This window comes from Mauremys reevesii, linkage group 4 (assembly GCF_016161935.1).
Source record: "Mauremys reevesii isolate NIE-2019 linkage group 4, ASM1616193v1, whole genome shotgun sequence".
Classification (NCBI taxonomy): Eukaryota; Metazoa; Chordata; order Testudines; family Geoemydidae; genus Mauremys; species Mauremys reevesii.
The window spans coordinates 113,632,629-113,655,791 of NC_052626.1; the positions used below are offsets into that span (position 1 = coordinate 113,632,629).

Below are 23,163 nucleotides of genomic sequence, written 5' to 3' on the forward strand. Positions count from 1 at the left end.
CGATTGGGGGCCGTTTCCCGCCCGTCTCCCCGGTTTGCGCCCGAGGCGGGGGGCGGCCTTGTTTGCTCGCTCCCCGCCCCTAGCAGCGGCCTGGCTGAGTTGTTTTGCTTCCTGTAGAATAGGGCTGTGTCGACCCCCTCCCCCCAAGTTATCCCTTGTCTCCCCTCCCCGTCACTGAGCGTGGGGTGCGGGCTTCCTAGGGTTCCTTTTCCTCTGGGTCCCTCAGATGCCCCGCTGGAGGGGCACTGACTTTACCCCCATATGGCTGCATGTGCGAAGCCCCCCGCACCTGCTTTCCAGCCGTACTCAGCGGGAGGTACTGAATCACTAGGGACCCGGTGTTACTTTTACCGCCTGTTGCCTCAGTTAAAGGGATCCAGCTGTGTTCTCTCTGCTTGTCTTCTCACTACAGCTCTTCTCTCAAATTACTAGTTAGAACTGGGCGTGTTAGTTTGAATTGCGGTCTTTCTGCGAACACCTAAACAACCTTTGAGCTTTGTCTCGAGGAAGGTGCGTGAAGGTCTGTCTCCACAGCGTAGCCCAGCTCCCTGAGTCTGTCTGTGTCCCAAGCCTGCAGACGCATGTGTTTCCTCGCTGAGTTGCACAGGTCAGGTGTGGATTTCATCTCTGGGTCAGGGATAGCTGCACAAGATAGATATTGAAGTTGGGTAAATTATAACTGTCTTACGTCTTTTGGGGCGTCATGTAGGATTTAAACATCTATTATCCTTAGTACAAATGGCAAGACTTTATTATTCAACTAGCAGAATCCCTGAGTAATGCTGTTTTTCAATGGCCCCATAAACATTCTTTTAAACCTCTGAAAATAAGAAACTTTTGATTTCTTATTGTCTTGGTTCTTAGTAATTGTTGGGAAACTAGATGAATTATCAGAGGGATGCTGTCAGGTTAAAGTGTTCTTTCTAAAAGCATCCAGCAAAAGCAGCAGCACCACCAGAAACTTATGCGCCTTACATTGAAACTTGGTTTCCTCTTTGCTGTTATGCTCCTCAGTTTGGACAGTGAAAACAGACTACTTATTGGTCTTGTTCACACTTAATTTTGTTCTTTGTGTTTTAAATTAGTACCTCAGTGGTTCGTGTGCTCATTCTTAAAATCATGGTAGTGTTTTGCCTAGTTCTAACTTAAAAAAACCCAAAACCCTTGGGGTTTTTAGTTCTCTTACAAAAAGTGAATTTTAGGCTGTACTGAATATGACAGTGTTTCCCTTTTAATTCTGACCTTTTCTTTATTGCCCCAGAATGCTTTCTAAGTAGAAAAGTGAATTGGAGTGCCAAGGCTGTCCCATGATGTTCCAGGAGATCAGTATAGATGGGTATAAAATGTAAGAAATAAACGTTTTCAAAATACCTGATTCTTTGGTATTATGTTGGAACTGTTTGGGATGTGTAACCAGTGAAAGCTGTTATAGAACACTTAGCTCTCTTCTGAGTAGATGTTAACTGGGTAGAGGAAACATGCCTCTACTCTTGGACCTTATTAGTTACTGAAAAGTTTCTGGATGCTGTTAGCTTAAAAATCAGAGGTTAAAACCTTTAACTGTGTTACTAATGTGTTGAATCTTGAATGGAAGGAATTCTGATTATTCTTTACTATTTATGCTCTAATTTTTCATTGATAAAAACTACAAGTAAATAAAGTTTAACTTTCAAGTTCTCTGCTGTGTTTGAATTGCAAACACTGCATGAGTGCTTGTTTCTACTGGAATGTTAAAGCTAGGGAAAGGTAATAAAGGTAAAGGTAATAATTGGAGATATACCAATCTCCTAGAACTGGAAGGAACCTTGAAAGGTCATCGAGTCCAGCCCCCTGCCTTCACTAGCAGGACCAATTTTTGCCCCAGATCCCTAAGTGGCTCCCTCAAGGATTGAACTCACAACCCTGGGTTTAGCAGGCCAATGCTCAAACCACTGATCAATTGATTTTTTTTTCATTAAAAAACATACTTTATAGTGTGTGTGTGCGCGCGCGCGCATGATGATTTGGCTGTACATAATTTATTTTCCACTGAATAAGATTTGGATTAGAGCTGCAGTTTTAAAACTGAAGGGAATCTTAAAATAGTTCATTGGTGTCTAATTCTTTACTCATAAATGCCAGATCCTTCAATACATAGTGTCCAGAATAACTTCACGGGGGGGCTCTGCTCAGGCACAGTAGGCCACCTGCGTGTTATGCATTGTAGGATTGGGGTGTAAATCACAAACATATCTTTAGAAATTCAAGGAAAAATAAGGAATCTCTTTAAACTAGTGATTTCTTTTTTGAAACTGTAAGGCTCCTTGAACTTGTATGTTCATTTTGCCAAAAAAATAAAAATCATTTGTGTATGAAATAACAGGGAGGACATGATTTAAATCACAAGTCAGGAAGACTCGATTTAATCATGGATTTCTACATAAGTGCATTCTTGTTGGTTGTTACAACCTTAATACATATTCTTCAGAACTCAGAGGTAGATGTAGGTTTCATTTTTAGAAGGTTCACACTATACATTTTTAAAGTGATTTATTTTGAAAACTTTTCAGATTAGTTTTACGTCTATATCAGAAAATGAATGATTGTTTGGTTCTCTCATTTACTAAAGGTAATTGAAGCAGATAGTTCACCTCCCAATGACTTCATAAATATCTCCAATTCAACAGGTTAATCATTAATATTTGGAGGATTTTCTTGCCATGCTGTATTAGGAGGAGACTATCACCAGACAGACCTTTAAATTGTTTTAGTTAACTAAAACAACATTATGTATTCTGGATTTTTCTTCAACAGCAAACATCTAATATTTTAACAAAACAAGCATATGAATTTTTAAATTTAGTTAAACATTAAGTTTTTTTAAAATCAGGTTTGTTTTTGTTAAAATTATTTTTAACTAAAATAGTTAAATATTAAAAAAAATAAAATTCGACTGTCAGCCTGATCAACATGATAAACTTAAAATATTGGCTTCTGCAGCTAACTCAGTCCTTTTCACCTTCATTTTCCTGTTTGTTCGTAATCTGGAAAGGAAAAACAAGCTTTCCTGCATTTTCAGGTCCCTAACGATTTCTCAATTTGGAATGAATTAGTCCAAAGGAAGAAAATATTCTTCCTACACCCACAGAAGAAGCTACTGCTGTTAGAAGTGAAATCATCACTTCAACAGTCTCTGAATCCAAGTGCTTAAGTGACTTCCTCCAGTTCACTGGGGTGACTTTCTTTTAAACATCAGCAAACATATATTTCTTGAACGGTTCTTATTCCCAAACTAGGTCTCTTTTGTGGCCTGCTGCCATTATAGGTTTTCCCTTCTAGTGAGAGAATGGTATAGTAGATCTCAAATCAATGAAGGCTACACTCAGAGACCTCAAGACTTCTGGAATATGTCGCTCAAACAGTTTCACTTTTGTTTCTACTCCCTGTCCCTCCCTTCTCACATTTATCTCCAGAGTTCTTCTCCTTGTCCAGATCTATTCCGCCCCAACAATCATTGAACTTTTTGAAACTTTGCACTTTTAGAGAGAGGTAAGGGATTGACTCTGTGTACACAAATTTGCAGAGGGACAATAGGATTTGAGTCTGTTATTTCTCACCTCTGTATATTATTTATTTCAACATTTTTGCTGTTAACAAGCATGTTATCTCTGGAGTCACAAATCCACAGTTTGAGAACTGCAAAACTAAGCATCTCTGATGGTATCTTCTAGACAAGGGGTAAGCAACCTATGGCACGCGTGCTGAAGGCGGCACGCGAGCTGATTTTCAGTGGCACTCACACTGCCTGGGTCCTGGCCGCTGGTCCAGGGGGCTCTGCATTTTAATTTAATTTTAAATGAAGCTTCTTAAACATTTTAAAAACTTTATTTGCTTTACATACAACAATAGTTTAGTTATATATTATAAACTTATAGAAAGAGACTTTCTAAAAAAGTTAAAATGTGTTACTGGCACATGAATCCTTTAAATTAGAGGTTGCCGACCCCTGTTCTAGACTGAGCACAGAGTCCCCTTCGGTAGATAGAAAGATTAACCTAAATAATCTATACAGAAGCTCCTGGAACCCCATAAGATTGGGTCTCTAATCCATGAACTGTTGAAACTCACTTACAGAACTTTTCTTAAACATTACATGAATATATTCTCATATGATAGAATTAGAATTTATAATCCCCATTCCATGATGAGACATTATAACTCAAAGATATATCTTAATTAAAACTATATTTAGATAGCTTTTTTTCCTCAAAAAGCATTTTATAAAAAAAAATGATTTAAATAAAAGAAATCGGATTCTTTATTTTATTTTAAAAAGTAATTGTTTTTCATCTACCCTATGAATAATGACTCTTGTGCTACCAGGGTGGTTAAAGTCACTTTTGCTTGTAATACTACAGTAAAATTTTATTTTAGCTAAAAATGACAGTCACTGTAGAGTTTAGGTTACAGAGATCCTTAAACTACAGGAAAACATCCAGTTAAGCTAAAACATGTGAGATCAGGAATTTGGTGAAAGAGCTTTTTAGTCTCAAATGCTGATGTATTTAGGAAGACTAGTTAGAACTGAGCATGCATAATGTATTGTAGTTTATGTGCAAACATGTTAGGTTTAAGCATAAATTAAGGCTAGCATATGTTATACTGTAATTTAGGCTATCATTCATAAATTCAGTGCAAGACAAATTGAACACTTGGCAGATTATTTTCTGAAGTGTAACTAGACATGTTAATCTCTCTTTTTTTTTTTTTTTTTTGAGAACTGAGAACGTTATCTGAAAACTGTGCAGCGCTTAAAATGACCTCCAAAGGAGAAAAACAGCTTGTAGAGGCCTGGGCTCATTCAGAACATTTTCTGCTTATGTTTTATACTAAAAACGATGCTTTGTTGGAAGGCCGTGTGGTGACTAGAGAAGGACTCAAGTAACATCTCAAAACACTGAAACCTGAGCAACTGAAAAGAGAAGGGATTGTCCCTTTAGTCTAACCATTTAAAATGCTTTGGTCATTAAAGTCAGAAATGTTAAACCAAATTAATGCTTTGGCAAGATGATTTCTTTGTTAAAGGTTCAACATTTTTACCTCTTCAATTAATTTGAGAGCTCACAATATACAATGAGTAACTGGCTCAAACTCAACCTGTAAAACATTGAAATGTTAATCATAATTGGGAAATGCTTTGAAGAACTACCTGGGTCACTCTTTCCCTAATTGAATCTGCCCTCTTTCATCAAAGTGGTGAAAAGCATTGGGGCCCTGTTTAACTCTGCAGTTAACCTAGAGTACTGGGTAGCATCAGTTCTGAAAAACATCATCTTCTAACTCCATCTTTCCAGGAAACTTTACTATTCTTCCTAGATGAGGATTGGGCCATATGCAGATTGAATCCACTCTGTATCTGGAAGGGAAGGTGGAAGCAATAAAAGCAGCAGTATGCAGGAGTCCATCGCTTTAATTGGATGGGCTTCCTTAATGTATCCCCTGTGACCTGTTTTCTTCACTTGCTACTAGTCTGCTTCTGATCTTTAAGGCCATCAGTAGATCAGGATCCAGGTCCATCAGTAGTTCTATCTTCATCTGTGATTCTCTTCTCTCCTCTTTCCCCCCACCCCCCAGATTAGTGTGCTCCTCTGGAACAATGTGATTTGCAAAACCTAGGATAAAGTGTATGAAAGCCAGAGATAAATTGTTCTTGAATGTTAGGCTGTGGAATGAGCTTTCAGCGGAGGCCAGACTTATCTAGTCAGACCACCGTAAGGGCATGATGGAAAGCTTTGTCAGAAGGATGGTTTTTCCACAATCACAAGATTAGGAGGGGAAAGAAACAAAGGAAACCCCACTTGTAACCCAAACAGAGCCTCCTTTAGCAAGGGATGGAGAAAACCGAAGACTCTTGAAATCACTCAATCTTGCTTGATATTCCTGTTATTTCTAATGTGAGAGAACCGTTCAGACCTCTCTACATCAAAAAGAACCTTAAAGTATACAAGCACAATTTTTAAGTGCTCTGCAGATCATATTTAAAATAGAAATTTTTGTTGCAGATATGAATGTCCTCTCTGCCCCTGCCAGGAAAGCCATAGGGTACCTAACACTCAGGTAGGTTCAGGCTTTTACTATCATGGTCCAGAACAGAACACCTGGAGGAATAAAGTTGCAATGGGCTGGGAAGTTTGCTGTCAGAGAGCAGGGCAATGAAGTAGAATGTATTGGTGAGCATGTTGTTCTACTGTCTTGGTTGTTGATGGCGGGGGGAGGGGTGCTGGTCTCTGTCCATGACAGTTTGCCGTTTAACTCTGGTGTATTTCATGTTGGATTGAAGAAATTGTTGGTTCTCATAAATTACCAGGTCTTGTTGCCTTGCTTTCTAGTATATTTCTGAAAGCACATTCAAAATTGATAGGCTTCTGCTGTGGCTTGAAAGCAGATTTGAAAATATACCTGTCGTCTGGAAGGATGAGTTCCTAACCTGTCAGCCTCCCTGTCTCTTTAAATTGCCTTCCCATCTGTTCCTCAGTCTTTCCCCTGCCTCTTCCTTTTGAATGCAAAAACTAATGCCGTGAGTGCTGTCTGAATTGCGCTGTTGCACACTAGCGATAGCAGGAAGAGGTTTACTCAATGGAAGGGAGATACAGTAAAAGCTGTGTTATCTGGCACTTTACCAACCAGAAAGCTCTAAAACTGGCATTTCTCATCTTCAGTAGGGTTGCCATATGTCCAGTTTTTGACTGGAACACCTGGTCAAAAAGGGACTCTGGTGGCTCCGGCCAGCGCTACTGACTGGGCCATTAAAAGTCCAGTTGGCATGGGACCAGCAGGCTCCCTATGTGGCTCCCTGGAAGCGGTTACATGTCCCTGATGCTCCTAGGCAGAGGAACAGCCACAGGGGCTCTGTGTGCTGCCACTGCCCCAAGCTCTGGCTCCGCAGCTAACATTGACTGGAAACCACGGCCAATGGGAGCTGTGGGAGCAGCGCCTGTGGGCGGAGGCACTGCACGGAGACGCCTGGCAGCACTTCTGCCTAGGAGTAGAAGGGACATGTTGCCGTTTGCGGGGAGCTGCCTGAGGTGAGCATCCCCTGGATCTAGCACCCTGAAGGCCCTTCAGTGCCCTGAGCCACCTCCTGCCCCCAAACTCCCTCCCATAGCCCGTGCACCACACCCCAGCCTGCATCTCCACCCCAAGCCTACTTCCGCACCCAAGCTACCTCCCTTTAAGTTAACCATAATTGACTTACCAGCACCCCACATTCCCCCCAGTATGCAGGATAACAAAGCTTTTACTGTACTTGGGAAATATGAGGCTGAAAAAGACCTAGGGATGAAACTGGACAAAACTAAGGAGTTGCAGTGCAATCTGTTGGCAAAATGGCAGTGCTATTTTGAGTACATTCAGCGGTACCAAAATGCAGACAAGTCAGCACCAAGGAGACTGAAATTCTTCATCTGAGGGCAGTTCAGTACTAGAAAACTATGTTAAACAGTTATTAAGGAGAGAGAAACAATCCTCATTGATTTAATTATAGTTTCTCTAGATCAGGGATCTCAAACTCAAATCAGCATGAGGGCCACATGAGGACTAGTACATTGGCCCAAGGGCCGCATCACTGAAACCTTTTCATACAACGATACCAAAGTATAGTAAAAAAATGAAAGAGTATATAATATGCTATTAAAAGTCAATGTATTACCTTTTTTAAACTGTAATGCGAAGAGGGGTTTTAATAAAATATAAACACCTGTAACTATTCCTTATGTGGTCAGTAACATTGATGATGATCTACGCTAACAGTCTATCAACATAGCTGTAATGGCAGGAACTTTTTAAAGTAACTATTGATACAAAATACGTTGCCACTTTTAACGAACATTCTTCCCAGCTACTCACAGCAAAGAATCATACATGCTGAACTTCATATTTCAGACTGCTCGTCTAGTTCATGAGGCCCCACCCCTGCCCCGCCTCTTCCCACCCCTTTCCTGCCCCTCTTCCAACCCCTTCCCCAAATCCCCGCCCCAGCCCTGCCTCTTCTCCGCCTTCCCTGAGCGCACCGTGTCCCTGCTCCTCCTCCCTCCCCCCTGGAAAGTTCTGAGTGCCGCCAAACAGCTGTTTGGCATCAGGAAGTGCTGGGAGGTTGGCGGAGGAGCAGGGTGCGGCATGCTCGGGGGGCGGGAGGAAGGGGTGTGAGGGGGAAGGGAACCTTGGCTGCTGGTGGAGTTGGCGCCTATGGCGGGCTGCATGCGGCCTGCAGGCTGTGTGTTTGAGACCTTTAGAGTTTAAAAATGTAAATTGGCAAAATGACTGTAATCTATGAAAACTTGAAGTGTGTTAGCACTAAAGAATGAGAAGACTTATTTAAGATGGTCCAAGGGGAAATAAAACAGACTAAGATGTAATGAAAATATATCCTAATGGCAGGAAGAATTTGCTAATGGTAAGGTTTACTGAAGTGGGGATTACTCTCCAAAGAAAGTATTGGAAACACTGTTGCTTGAGTCAGTTAAAATTAGACTTTCCAAAGCACTTGGACAGTATCTAAAACAATCATGTATTAGCAGGAAGATGTAATAGATGACCTAATGATCTTTGATTTGTCATGATTCTGATTTTTATGGACAGTGGTACTCTGCATGACCGCAGTGCAGTGGTGTTTATTGTGACTGCTGTAAATTTCTTTTGTTGTGACCAAGAATATTCTGAAATAGTTAATTGTTTTTTGAAGAACAAGCAGTTATTGAGTTTGGGGTAGTAAAAGTGATGATAGTAAGGACCAACAGTTGGCTGTCTGCTGTGGAAAATCCCATTGGGTTGAAGGACTGGACTTCTGTAACACTCTCAGCTTAATTAATAAAGGAAAGTGTCCTAAGGCAGTCTTGTAGAACCTGGCTGTCTTTTCTCGTATCAGAATATAGCAATTAATGTGCTGTTAGGCTTCAGAACCTTTACCTTTTCCTACATTTGTTCTATTTGAGTTAGTAACTCTGTATATTCAGAGAAGTCTCTAGATCCATGAACTGTTGGAACTCATTTACAAAACTTTTCTTAAACATTACATGAATATATTCTCATATGATAGAATTAGAATTTATAATTCCCATTCCATGATGAGACATTATAACTCAAAGATATATCTTAGAAGAATTTTGCTAATGGTAAGGTTTACTGATCTTCCTCCTTTTTGTAGGGTACTAATACAGTATCCCATCTCTGGTCCTCACATACTGCTTTTTCAGCGATATGTAAAACATCCATGAGGTATGAAGGAGCAAGTTTTCCTTTGAGTTCAGTTGAATTTTCTGCATAGAGTTTGGCGTAAATTTTATTATTCTTAAAAAGTTGGATACAGATCTATACAGATGGATACTTTGCAACTTATGAATTAGTACTAGATCAGCTGTTCCATTTTTGAACACCTTGGGGCTGACCTGGAGCTTTTAAAGTTTTATTAGTCCTTATGAAACTTGTGATTATGTTGCAATTTAAATATCTTCAAAATGAAGGGCCTCTTTTTTTCCTTTAAATATATTAGGTGGGTAGATTTTAAATAAAAAATTGAAATCCCCCCCCCCCCCCAGTTGTGGCTTGAATCAGCAATCAGGAAGCATTGATTTAAATTTATTTTAATCTTGTTTTGCAATAGGACTTTTTTAGTTATTTTCTTTGATTGGTAACCATTAAAGCTTGTTGATTTGCATCTAAATACAGCCGTTACTGTTAAATTGGTACTTTATGTTAACCAGGAGGATACACTGTATACACACTTATTTGAGCAATTCTATATAGCTCAACATACATTTATTCGGATTCTTAATCTTCACATTATGGTAGCACATGGTGAAATACACGTTTCTTATTTACTAATTTTTTGACTTGTCACGCTGCATTTGGATGGAAACTGGAATTCAATTGAAAATGCCCAAACAGCATGTTCAAACTTTTAGTTAAATAAAACTACCTTAATTTTACATATTATGTATCCAGCAAATTTAACTGACTTATTAAATAAAAGTATTATCTGTAGTTAGTGCATTGAACTGATTATTTCTAGTAACTGCATCCTTCAAGATTTTAGAACTAGTAGACCTTGTTCTCTGTCACCATTTTTATTCATAGATTGGAACAGGAAAGCATTCCTGCATTTTCAACTTTGAATGAACTAGTCACTGAACTGAATCATTGAATAAACAAATGAAGAATATATTCTCTCTTTACCTGCAGAAGATGTTACTGCTGTGAAAAGTTGGATTAGCGCTTCAAAAAACTCTGGTTCCAGGTGCTTAGTCAGTGACTTCCATTGGTTTAGGGCTTGGCTTTCTTTACAATTTAAGCAGTATACATGTACTCAACATGTACTGTTTTAAAATATTTTTCATTTTAATTTAATTTACATTATTTTAATAGCTTATGGTAATCTTATGCCTTAATATAGGTTGTAATAATTTCATATTTAGGTTTATTTTTTAAAAAATTTAAATAATTTTTAAATACTTATTTCAGAGTGGATAAAAATTATGTTGCATGCAATTGGGTTTAAATAAAAACTTAATAGGAACACCTCTCTCCCACCTATAACAAAATGAGTCACATTGCGCCTTATGACTCTACAGAAGGGGATGGGGGAGAATACAGTACCTTCCAATCCCAAGTAAATAATGCATGTTACACATCTGAAGAGACTGTTGATCTTAAGTCACTGTACTAGTATCAGCTGGCCAAATGTCACTATACCAGTATAAGACAATTACCGTAAAAATAGCACAACTTCCCCTAGTGTGTTGTCCCAGTATAAAAGTTCTTATACCACTATAGTTTTCCCATAAGGGAAGAGGAATAAGCTATACTAGTATTAAAGCACCTTTATAGTGGTATAACCTGGTCCACACTGGGGGATGTACTGATACAACTATTTTAGTTAGGGGTATGCTTTTTTTAACCAAAATATTTATACCAGTACCAAAACTTAGTTAAATTGCTGCATTGCAGTTTTAAATCTTATGGTCTAAGAAGGATCTCTTTAATCTTCTTATGCATTTCTCAGCTTTATTAGGTTTCTCACTGCTGTACTGCTTTAAAATTTAATTGTCCAGTTAACTTGGAATCTTTGTCTTGGACTATAATTCACTTGTATTAATGGCTTGACAAGCTTGTTGGATATATCTACATGCGTTCAGAAGCAAATGCCTCAGAAAAATAGTAGGTATTTAATGGAAAGAGTATATAACAAATGCCAAGATTCGTCAATGTTCAACTTATCTCTAAAATTATCAGGAAACATGGACATATCTGGGACATGTTAAAATAAAGCCAGACCATCTGCTATGGCAGGCATCCCATTGGGCAGCTGTAAGATTATGTCAAAGAAGCTGACCAAAAGAATCTCTTCATTGACAAACTTAAGCTCATGAGTTTTCCCTTTAACATTGAGGTTGTGCAAAGAGCAGCCTAGGATAGATAGGGATGGCACAGAATTGTTTGTGCCCTAAGAAACACTAGATAGTGTGGGAAGGGTTCAGATTAGATTACGTTTCTAACCCAAGAGCAGATACTAGATGTCTGCTGAATTCTGGGGCATCCATCTAGGTGAGAAGACAGCATGCCTCCTCCAGCTGCTAGAAGTGTCTGCAGGCGTGCATGCACGTGTGCTGGGCTTCTCACTGTGGTGCTATGTTTGTACTCTACAGAGGAGCTCCTGTCTTTCAGGTTAGCTTTAGTTAGTGCATGTCAGAAATTGGAGTCCTGTCAGTTTCTGCGAAGTGACAAATCTTCTATTGATTCTTTCCTTCTGCAGCTGCTTTTTTGTGTCATCCTCTCCTGAAGTTCCTTCCTGGATGCTGGGAGGGGAGCTCCCTTTACTTCCTGTAATCTTTCTCCAACAAATGACTGAATTATCAGTGTCTATCCCTGCTTCCTATGGGAAGCAGCAGCAGAAATCATACTAATTCTAGGTAGTCTCACTCTACAGTCAGCTTCATTCTTGCTGTCATCCATAGCAAGCAGTAGCATGATTGTCCTTCACCATATGTAGAACGTGAAGTGTTATGGGGACCTGATCTTGGTTGGTGCCTCAGGGGGCTGCTGCATTAAATAAGAACTGTCTAGTAAGCTAATTGCTGGTGGTCAAGATTTGTCTGCTTCTGAGTAAAAGAAGCTGGTCAAGAAACTTGGCATGAGAATAAATGCAAATGCATATGTTTCCTGAACCATGGTATAAAACTACTCTTAAGCTGTACTTTTGCTTGGCTCAGCCTATACCAGTTACTTCATTGTTTCCATTGTAACTAATGTATTTCAAGGTAGGAAACAGAGGAAGAAGCGAAAAACAAAATTTAGCTGAGGATTGAGGGGTACTGTATAAAGCTACTGCCTTTTTGGGAGAGCTGCATTAATTGGTTTGGCTCTACCATTTTAGTAGTATCATTAAACTCATGGCAATAATAGTAAAATTTAGCACTTAAGTTTTCTTCAGGGTCTCTCAAATGTCAACTAAGTAAAACTTTACAGCTTCCCCTGCCATCTGGAGCCCTTCCTGTCTCCTTATATATGGTGGTATGAGAATCCTTTGAGTGAGGAAGGCAGTTTATCCAAGACTGTAAAAGCTACGTTGTTGCAAGTATAGAGCTTTGACTGTCCTTGCAGGAACAAGACAAAATTCTAGAGTCCTTATTTATATACCTACATCTTCTTGTCTTGTAACATCAGTGCCATACAATCAGCGATGGAATTTGCCTTTTTACTCTGTCCATATAAACATTTGATAACTTTTATTTCTCTGTGGCTGTGGCACAGCTTGGTTCTGAGCTGCCTATTACTCTCTCGTAGAAGGCATAAATGTTATCTTTTTTTGTTCTCCATTATACTCCAGACTGTAATAATCTTCTTTTGTAGTGACAAGTTTCAGTTCCTTGTTTTGAAGAGAAGGTGATTCCCCTCACTTCCTATTGGCTGGGAGAGATTTAATGTTTTACAAATCTACAAAGCAAGTTGTTGTCTTCCCCACCTAAAGTTTTTCTTTATATTGTCTACTGTGGATTATGCCAATGATTAGTGAAGTGCACTCATGCTTTGGGATAGAAAATGCCATTGTTTACCACTAGGAATACACTGAGAGGTAAAAAATACTTCCTTCTCTTCCCTCCCCCACAGTTTGGGGATCTGATGGATAATCAACTGAACATGAGCTCCCAGTACTACACTGTAACCAGAAGGAGTAATGTGATCCAGATCCATAAACGGGAATCTCAAGTAGGAGTAGAAGTTATTTTACCTTTGTATTTGACACTGGGCAGCCACTGCTAGAATACTTCATCCAGTTCTAATGTCCACAATTCCAGACGGATGTTGATAATTGGAGAGCTTTAGAGAAGAGCCATGAAAATGATTAAAGGATTAGAAAACTTGTCTATAGTGATAGAGGGAAGGAACTCAATTTACTTAGCTTAACAGAGACAAAGTTTAGGGGTGACTTGATCAGTCTGTAAGTACCTGCATGGGGAACAATCATAGGGACTGGACGGGACCTCAGGAGGTCATCTAGTCCAGTCCCCTGCACTCATGGCAGGACTAACTATTATCTAGACCATACCTGACAGGTGTTTGTCTAACCTGCTCTTAAAGATCTCCGATGAAGAAGATTCCACAACCTCCCCAGGCAGTTTATTCCCGGGAGATTGTGGAATATCCCCTCTCGGTCTTCTCTTCTCCAGACTAAACAAACCCAGTTTTTTCAGTCTTCCCTCATAGGTCATGTTTTCTAGACCTTTAATCATTTTTGTTGTTCTGCTCTAGACTTTCTTCAATTTGTCCACATATTTCCTGAAATGTGGTGACCAGAACTGGACACCATACTCCAGTTGAGGCTGTATCCACGTGGAGTAGAACAGAAGAATTTCTTCCTGTGTCTTGCTTACAACACTCCTGCAAATACATCCCAGAACATGTTTGTCTTTTTTGTAACATTGTTACACTGACTCATATTTAGCTTGTGAGCCACTATGACCCTCCAATCCATTTCTGCAGTACTACTTCCTAGGCAATCACTTCCTATTTTGTATGTGTGCAACTGATTGTTCTTTCCTAAGTAGAGTACTTTGCATTTGTCATTCAATTTCATCCTATTTTCTTCAGATCATTTCTCCAGTTTGTGCATATTTAGAATATTAATGCTATCCTCCAAAGCACTTGCAACCCCTCCCAGAGTGATATCATCCACAGACTTTATAAGTGTGCCTTCTATGCTATTATCTAAATCATTGATGAAAATGTTGAACAGAACCAAACCCAGAACTGATCCCTGTAGGACCCCACTTGATATGCCCTTCCAACATGAGTGTGAACCACTGATAACTAGTCTCTGGGAACAGTTTTCCAACTGATTAGGCACCTGTCTTATAGTAGCTCCATCTAGGTTGTATTTCCCTAGTTTGTTTATGAAGTTGAGACCGTATCAGAAGCCTTACTAAAGTCAAGATATACCACATCTACCACTTCCTCCCTATCCACAAAGCTTGTTATCCTGTCAAAGAAAGCTTTTAGATTGGTTTGATACATCCATGCTGACTGTTACTTATCACCTTATTATATTCTAGTTTTCAAACTGATTGCTTAATTATTTGAAGTTAAGCTGACTGGTCTGTAGTTCCCCGGTTTGTCCTTATTTCCCTTTTTATAGATTGGCACTATAGTTTCCCTTTTCCAGTCATTTGGAATGTCCCTGGTCTTCCACGACTTTTCATAGATAATGGCTAATGGCTCAGATATCTCCTCAGTTGGCTCCTTGAGTATTCTAGGATGCATTTCATCAGGCCCTGGTGACTTGAAGACCTCTAACATGTCTAAGTAATTAACTCGTTCTTTCCCTATTTTAGCATCTGATCCTAATTCATTTTCACTGGCATTCACTATGTTAGACATCCAATTGGCTGCTAACCTTTTTGGTGAAAACTGAAAGTCATTTAGCACTTCTGCCATTTTCACATTTTCTGTTGTTGTTCTCTCTCTCTCTTCCCCCCCCCTCCTTTGTCCCCCCTCCCCCTTGAGTAACAGTCTCACCTGGCCTTGGTCTTCCTCTTGCTGCTAATGTATTTGTAGAATGTTTACTTGTTACCCTTTTTGTCTGTAGCTAGTTCAGTGTCATTTTGTGCCTTGGCCTTTTGCATTTTGACTTTTGTTTATATTCATCCTTTGTAATTTGACCTAGTTTCTGCTTTTGGTTTGACTCTCTTGAGTTTCAAATCATTGAAGATCTCCTGGTTATGTCAGGATGGTCTCTTGCCATACTTCCTATCTTTCCTATGAAGCGGGATAGTTTGCTCTTGTGCCCTTAATAATGTCTCTCTGAAAAACTGCCAGCTCTTGACTGTTTTTTCCCCTTACACTTGCTTCCCATGGGATCTTACCTACCAACTTATATATGATGATTGGCTCTTCAATCTAGCAGAGAAGAGTATAACGCAGTGCAGTGGCTGGAAGTTTGACAAATTCAGACTGGAAATAAGGGAGTAAACTTTTAACAGTGAGAGTAATTAACCACTGGAAAAACTTACCAAGGGCTGAAGTGGATTCTCAGTGACTGGCAATTTTTTAAAACAAGGTGTTCTCTTTTTTAAAATTAAAGATGTGCTCTAATTCCAACAGGAAATTATTCCAGGGAAGTTCTGCATCCTGCTTTGTACAGGAGGTCTCAGTAGACGATCACAACAGTCTCTTTTGGCCTTGGAATCTGTTAAATATTTTCAGCAAGAAACTTGCCACAGCTAGTTATGGGATTTATACTATCAGTGTCTGCATAACTTGAGTTTAAAAGCAAACAGCTCCATAGTTCTCGGTTATAAGGATAATATCCAAATATAAACAATGAGGTCTGAGACTTGGGTCACTTCAGACAACTCCCGTGTTTTTGACAGCTCATAGTTTCATGCCACTGCTTTAAAAAAAATCTAACAAGACTGATCAATTTTATTGTTGCTATTTAGAGCTGGTGACAGAAAGCAAAAATCAAGACTGATCACTTTTGTGCTGCTGCTCTGGGAAAACTGAACAGTAGCAAAAGTGAGCATTTTACAGAGGCAAGTTGTACTCGACAAATATTTGTCAGCATAGCTATCTTGGTCAGGATTGTGGAAGGATCACATCACTAACTGATATAACTATGCCAGTGAAATCCCTGTGTAGATGCAGCTTACACTGGCAAGAATCCTTTTGAGAGTAGAGCTTATGAGGTTTGTGGAGGTGGCTAACTATGCCAGCGCAAACTCCTTTTGCTGCAGCTGCATTAGGGGTCATTGCTGGCATAGCTATACAAGCAAAGACTTTGTAGTGTATGCTAGCCCTCGTGGATAACAAAGCAAAATTGCTGAGGGAATAGTAGAAAAGAGATACAAAGCTTCCCCTTCCTGCAGCTATAGGAAGAGTTTCAAACCTTTAAGCCAAAGTCTGATACAAAAGAGTGAACTCCTGAACAAATCCTAAAAACAGACTCTTGGTAGAAATCCTAGTAACCTGCCCCATTGTTGGCAGCTTGTGACAATGGAGTTTTGGGCCCATTCAGTAGGCTATGGCTATTAGCTCTTGCTGGGGACACTCCCTGTGGTGGTTCTATTTATGGGTTTCTAGGTGTCTCGTAAATTTTGTAAACGATACATAGGGCTTGTCTACCCTACCATTTAAGTCGATGTAACTTGTCACTCGGGTGTGAAAATCCACCCCTCCGAGCGACATAAGTTACATTGACTTAAAAGTGGTGTCCACTCTCCCACCAGCATAGCTTCTGCCTATTGTTGAGGTATAGTAATTATGCCGACAGAAGAGTGCTGTCCTGTCAGCATAGTGCGTCTTCACCAGATGTGCTACAGCAGTGCAGCTGCACTGAAGTGGCGTGATAGTGTAGACTTGCCCATAGTGTATGGTTAACTCTGTCACCAATGGCTCTAACTACAGTTAGTGGTGTGGCAACCTTACTAGATGGCTATGAGCCATACATTTTTAAAACCAATGTAAATGGTGTAGGGAAAGAATAGTTAATATTTCCTAAACTTCTCGGGGGGAATCAATTCTGTGAAAGCTTTGAATTCTGCTACTGGCAGCCATCTGCCTAGAAAGCATTTGCTTTTTAAGACAGTCGACTCACAAGGCCCATGACTTGAAATTGATAAAACAAATCAGAGTTCTAAACGGTCTACTCAATATACAGCACAGGTTTTCCTTTAAAGCTGCAACCCTCTTCCAAATCCTGGACTAGTCAGGTGGCTTGGAAGTACCAGTGTGATACCCAGTGACTATTCCTCTTGCTTTTGGGCTGGTAATAATCTCATGTGATCTAGGAGTAACACCACCTCTTTCTGAAGGCGGTTCAGTCCTGTTTCCAGTGACTGAAGAATGCTGGCTACAAGTAAGGTGGAAAGACTGTAGGGAGGGGCATAAGATAGGGTTAGAAAGCCCTGTCTTGATGAGGCTTGTGAGGAGTTGTAGGTCACTAGGACTAGTTAAGGTGAATCTTCCCGTGGCTTTTTGGAGGACATAGTGGCCCTAACTTAAAAAGAGAAACTCCTAGGTTCTGTCTTGTGAATGGCTTGTATTCACTGAGCCTATACAAAAATTGTTGCTCCAATGATTCCTTCAGAATGGTTTTCTTCTGGAAACTTTGTACTGTGTACAAAGGGATGTATGTGCATACTATTTATTACCAAGTGGAATTTTTTGTGAACCAAAGTTTAACTTCATTATAAAGATATTGAATGTTTAAGCAATGACAGATCCATTTTGCTGTAAAATCCAAACTAAACTACTCCAGGATTTGTGAGCAAAATTCTGCCATCTGTAGCAGGATGTTCAGTACATCTTACCATCTGCCATTGTGTTATAATCTTAAACTGTAGCACACAAACACTATTTGATAGAGGAACAGAAGGGAATGAGGATCCTTTTAAATGAAACTCTTGCAAAGTCCTGTTTGTAGACCACTAACTTGTGGAATAGTACTTTAGACATATATATATATACACACACACTCTTTAAAAACTATATATATATACTTTTTTGTATATTCATGGAACCTGTTTTCTCTTCTAGAGATAGTAGGCATTATTTAATAACCTGCCTGTTTGGATTGGGTTTCAAGTATAGCTTTGTGTGGGTTGTAATGTTCATATTGATTCAGACTGCTGTAAGAAGTCTCTGTATATCAGGCAGTCAGCAGATTATCAGATCTCCTGGGGGATTATGTGCTGTCTTAAATATCCGTTAATTGCATATATAGATTTGTATCCCAAAAAGGGGGGTGTGCTTAACTTCAGAGATGTGATCAGACTGTTTCCACCTAGGGAAACACTTTCTAATACCCCAACAGTACTGTCCACCAACCATTATTCTGGAGACCCCCACGTACAGGCTTGTGAAACTGTACCTCTGATATCCGCGAACTTGGTAAAGGGTTTAATTCTTCTTTGAGTGCTTGCTCATATGATTCCAATTAGGTGTGCGTGTGCTACGTGCACGATTGTCGGAAGATTTTTACCCTAGCGACACTTGGTGGGTCGGTTGAGGCGCCTCCTGGAGTGATGCCTTTACGGCGCTGGATATATACCCCAGCTGACCCAGCGCTCCTTCAGTTCTTTCTTACTGCCCGTGATGGTCGTTGGAGCTGTGGAGCGTGGCTTAGCTGATATCCACTCCCCTAGCTTCTAGCTCGTTTATAGTTGTAAATAGTTTTTAAAGAGTAGTTGTTACTAGCTTTCTAGTGTAGTTAATAGTTGTTGTTGTTAGGTAAATAGTAATTGGAGGTAAAGGCCTTTTCCCCTTTCCTCCCTCCCGGTACCCGGGCTCATGCCTAAGTCTCCGGGTTTCAAACTGTGCTCAGCCTGCCTTAAGCCTACAGGAGACTCCCATGACTCCTGTTTGAAGTGCCTGGGGGCTCCCATCAATCAGATAAGTGTCGCATTTGTAAGGCATTCAAGCCTCGACTAAAAAGGAGCGGGACTTTCGCTTGAAGCAGCTTCTTATGGAAGTGGTACTTAGCCCGATGTCCTTGGCTCTGCGTCAAGACCCAGCGCTGACCCCATCAGTCTGAAGCATGTCTCTGGCACCGGAAGGAATGGCTTCATGTCCCGGCACCGGCACAGATTCCTGGCACCAGACGTCTCTGGCACCTCTACAGCGCAGCACCACTCACTGTCTCCGGGACCCAAGAAGCAGCACAAACAATCTGCTGGTCCTTTGCAGTTGCCGGCACCGCCTGTTCCTCCCTTGGAGCTGCGTCCCGTGCTGGACCGCCCCACAAAGGCTCCAACTCCGGCACCGTTGAGTCCAGTGCATGTAAGCTCACCAGTGCTTACCGCGGTCGAGCTCGGCCTGCCTTCCACCCCGGAGACTTTCTCCACAGCACGCGACCTGATTGCGCTCACTGAACCAAGACCGTTGCAACCTTCGGTTACTGCCGGTATGGGCTGTTCCCTCAAAAGGAAAGCCCTCCATGATGCGCCCTCCGTCGCAGAGTGAGACAGAATGGCACCGATCCTGGTCCCAATCCTGGTCACGGTCCCGATCCAGATGCTGGTCTCGTCCAGGGCACTGCTTGCAGTCCCGGCACCGGTCAAACTTGCGGCATCACTCTGCCTCGCGAAGATCTTCTTCCCAGTATGGTCGGTACTGGTCCAGCTGCTGGCACCGATCCGGCACCGTTCCGCCCATAGATCTTCGTCGAGGTCCAGATCTGCCTCCCGGCACCGATATGACCACCGGTCCTGATCCAGGTAGTGGTATCACTTGAGACCACGGCGCCCATCTCCATCTCCGTGGTGCGGCAACCCAAGACAGGGCAACCCAGCATACACGATCGACTCCACCTTGGCCGTCCCATCCCAACTTGAGGTCGTCCCAGGCAGAAAGTGGCTACCATATCCAGGACCAGGATGTGGACGGTGCTAGCCAATGACATGACGAGGGGCAGGATCCTGGTCAGGGACTTCCGCAATGGTCCTTTTGGACCCCTTGGGCATACCATCAGTTCCAAGATGTCCCCTGGGGGCTTCTCGCTCTGCCCACTCGGAACCCCGGGTACCAGAGGCCACTGTGAGTTGCCCTTCCCCGGGGGGGTTCGGAGGCAACTGCCCTGCCCTCAGCTCAGGCCCATGCCCCTAACATGGTGGACCTAGGGCAGCTGGACCCTCCCCAGCAAGACTTGCCCCAGGACCCGTCTCCCTGGAGTATTCTCCTTGTCTTTGCCTGACGAGGCGGTGGCAGGTATGTCCTCCTCTGGCTCCCCACCTATAGACCTCCGTGCACACCAAGAGTTGCTTCGCAGGGTGGCACAAAACGTGGTGGAGGTCGAGGATCCGGTAGTGGACGTTCTATCTGCCAATACCCTGACATGTATAGCCTTGCTGTTTATTTGGACCATCCAGGCTAATGCCAATACGATCTGGCAATCTTCGGCCTCTGTTCCTTCCACTGCCAAGGGGGTGGAGAGGAAGTTCTTGGTCCTCTCCAAAGACTACAAATACTTGTATATTCACCCCCAACCATGCTCCCTCGTTGTACAGTCCATTAATGAGAGGGAAAGACGTGGTGAACAAGCTCCCGCTCCTAAATCCAAGGACGCTAGATGCCTGGATTTATTCGGGCGCAAGATTTATCCTACTGGCGGCTTACAACTCAGAGTGGCTAACCAGCAGGCCCTCTTGAGTCACTACAATTATAATACCTGGAACTTGATGGGAAAGTTCAAAGAGCTTATTCCTCAGGAGTCCAGGGAGGAGTTCAGGGCCTTACTGGGGGAGGGCAAGAAAGTAGCCAAGACATCTTTGCAGGCCTCAATAGATGCGGCAGACTCAGCGGCTAGGACTCTAACCTCAGGCGTAGCTATGCGCCGCATCTCGTGGATGCAGGTCTCCGGTCTCCCATGGGACCTCCAGCAGACTATTCAGGACCTGCCCTTTGATGGCTATGGTCTGTTTTTGGACAAGACTGACTCCAGACTGTAGTGGCTGAAGGATAACTGGGCCATCATGCGTTCATTGGGCATGCATACCCCGGTGACACAACGTAGGCCCTTCGGACCCCAACCACAGTGCACCTACCCTAATCCCTGGCCGAGACAGGACTTCTCTAGAAGATGCATCTGGGGTCGTAGGAAGAGACAGTCTAGTCCTCAGGTGGGCCAGAACCAGGGCGCGCCCCTCCCCCCCAACCTGCCTCACTCCGTCAACATCAGATCCAAGTGTTTCCGTACCTCAACGACTGGCTTATTCAGGGTCGCTCCAGGAACCAAGTGCAATCTCATGTGCAGTTCACCATGAGCTTGTTCAGACAGCTGGGCCTGCTGTTCAATGTCGAAAAGCCCACTTTGGAGCCAACCCAAAGAATAGACTTCATTGGAGCAGTCCTAGATTCGAGAGTCGCCCATGCGTGCCTACTGCACGCCCGCTTTCTGGCCATGGCAACTATTATCCATTGCCTCCAAAGCTTCCCGACCTCGACGGCAAAGACATGCCTTGGTCTCCTGGGACACATGTCATCTTGTACCTTTGTGACCAGACACGCCAGATTGCACCTCTGTCCTCTTCTAGCCTGGCTCTCAACCATGTACCACCCAGACTGGGACAATAGGGACACAGTAGTCACGGTACCGACGGCAGTCTTAACCTCCTTGGTCTGGTGGCTGAACCCCAACTTGGTATGTGAAGGGGTGACATTCCTTGCCCCGCAGCCCTCCCTGGTCCTAACCACGGACACATCATCTTTGGGTTGGGGCGCTCACTTCGCGGACCTTCGCACACAGGGCCTTTGATGTGCAGGGATCTCTCTTGTGCACCAATGTACGGGAACTGAGAGCAGTATGCCTGGCGTGTCAGGTGTTGCGCAAGCACCTTCAGGGCCGTTGTGTTGTGAAAACTGCAACACAACGGCCATGTTTTACATCAACAAGCAAGGGGGACACGATCGTGCCCCTCTGTCAGGAAGCCTTTCGCCTGTGGGAATTCTGCATAGCCCACTCAATCGACCTGGTGGCATTGTTTCTCCCAGGAGTCCAAAACACCTTGGCAGATTGCCTCAGCAGATCCTTTCTGGCTCACGAGTGGTCGATTCGCCTGGACGTTATCCATTCTGTTTTCCAGAAGTGGGGGTTTCCCCATATAGACCTTTTCGCCTCTCGTGAGAATTGGAAGTGCCAGGTGTTCCGCTCTCTCCAGGGGTGCTCCCCGGGTTCCCTATAGGAGGCCTTCCTGATACCGTGGAAAGACCGCCTGTACTATGCCTTTCCTCCATTCCCGTTAGTTCACACGGTCCTTCTCAACTTGCGCAGAGACAGGGCCTGCTTAATCTTGATCACCCCGGTGTGGCCCAGGCAGCATTGATATACCACTCTCCTCGATCTGTCGGTGACCACTCCAATTCCACTTCCATTGTGGCCGGACCTGATTTCTCAGGAACACGGCTGACTCTGTCATCCGGACCTGCAATCCCTCCACCTCACAGCATAGATGCTGCATGGCTAACTCAATCTGAGCTACATAGCTACTGCTCAGTGCAGCACGTACTTTTGGGTAGCAGAAAGCCATCTACTAGGTCAACGTATTTGGCCAAGTGGAAGCGTTTTTCCTGCTGGTGTGCTCTGAGCAATATTGCCCCTCTGGAGGCGCCAGTACCTACCATCTTAGACTATCTCTTGTCCTTGAAACGGCAGGGCCTAGCAGTTTCATCCATCAGAGTACACCTAGCAGCAATTTCGGCCTTCCACCTGGGTGAAAATGGGCGCTTGGTCTTCTCCAATTCAGCATCCGGCCCCTACGTGGGACCTCAACCTGGTCCTATCCAGACTCATGGGTGCCCCGTTTGAGCCGATGGCCAGTTGCTTGCTCCTTTACCTTTCCTGGAAAACAGCTTTCCTTGTCGCTATCACCTCGGCTAGATGTGTGTCAGAGCTTAGAGCCCTTACATCGGACCGTATATGGTGTTTCATAAGGACAAGGTACAGCTGTGACCACACCCTGCCTTCCTTCCTAAGGTAGTGTCTGCCTTCCATGTCAACCAAGACATCTTCTTCCTGGTCTTCTATCCAAAGACACGCTTCTCGACAAGAACAAGAGCTGCATTCCCTAGACATTCGCAGCGCCCTTGCCTTTTACATCGAACAAACTAAACCTTTCTAGGAGGTCTGCCACAGCTGTTCGT

At 42.7% G+C, this 23,163-nt stretch overlaps 1 protein-coding gene across 15 annotated transcripts in view; it reads left to right on the forward strand.

Annotated features, from left to right (window-relative positions):
- PPP6R3 (protein phosphatase 6 regulatory subunit 3) overlaps positions 1-23,163 on the forward strand; it is a 129,943-nt gene that overhangs the window by 542 nt on the left and 106,238 nt on the right. For 4 of the 15 annotated variants that reach the window (XM_039534899.1, XM_039534886.1, XM_039534901.1 and 1 more), the window contains exons 2-3: positions 413-607; positions 1,262-1,345. The exons of 2 other annotated variants lie outside the window; for them this stretch is intronic. The gene's annotated coding sequence lies outside the window, so the exon portion shown is untranslated. Of the gene's footprint in view, positions 1-412; positions 613-1,261; positions 1,346-6,041; positions 6,097-23,163 lie in introns of all 15 variants that reach the window. 9 more of the 15 variants (XM_039534888.1, XM_039534887.1, XM_039534892.1 and 6 more) reach the window with 9 other exon arrangements.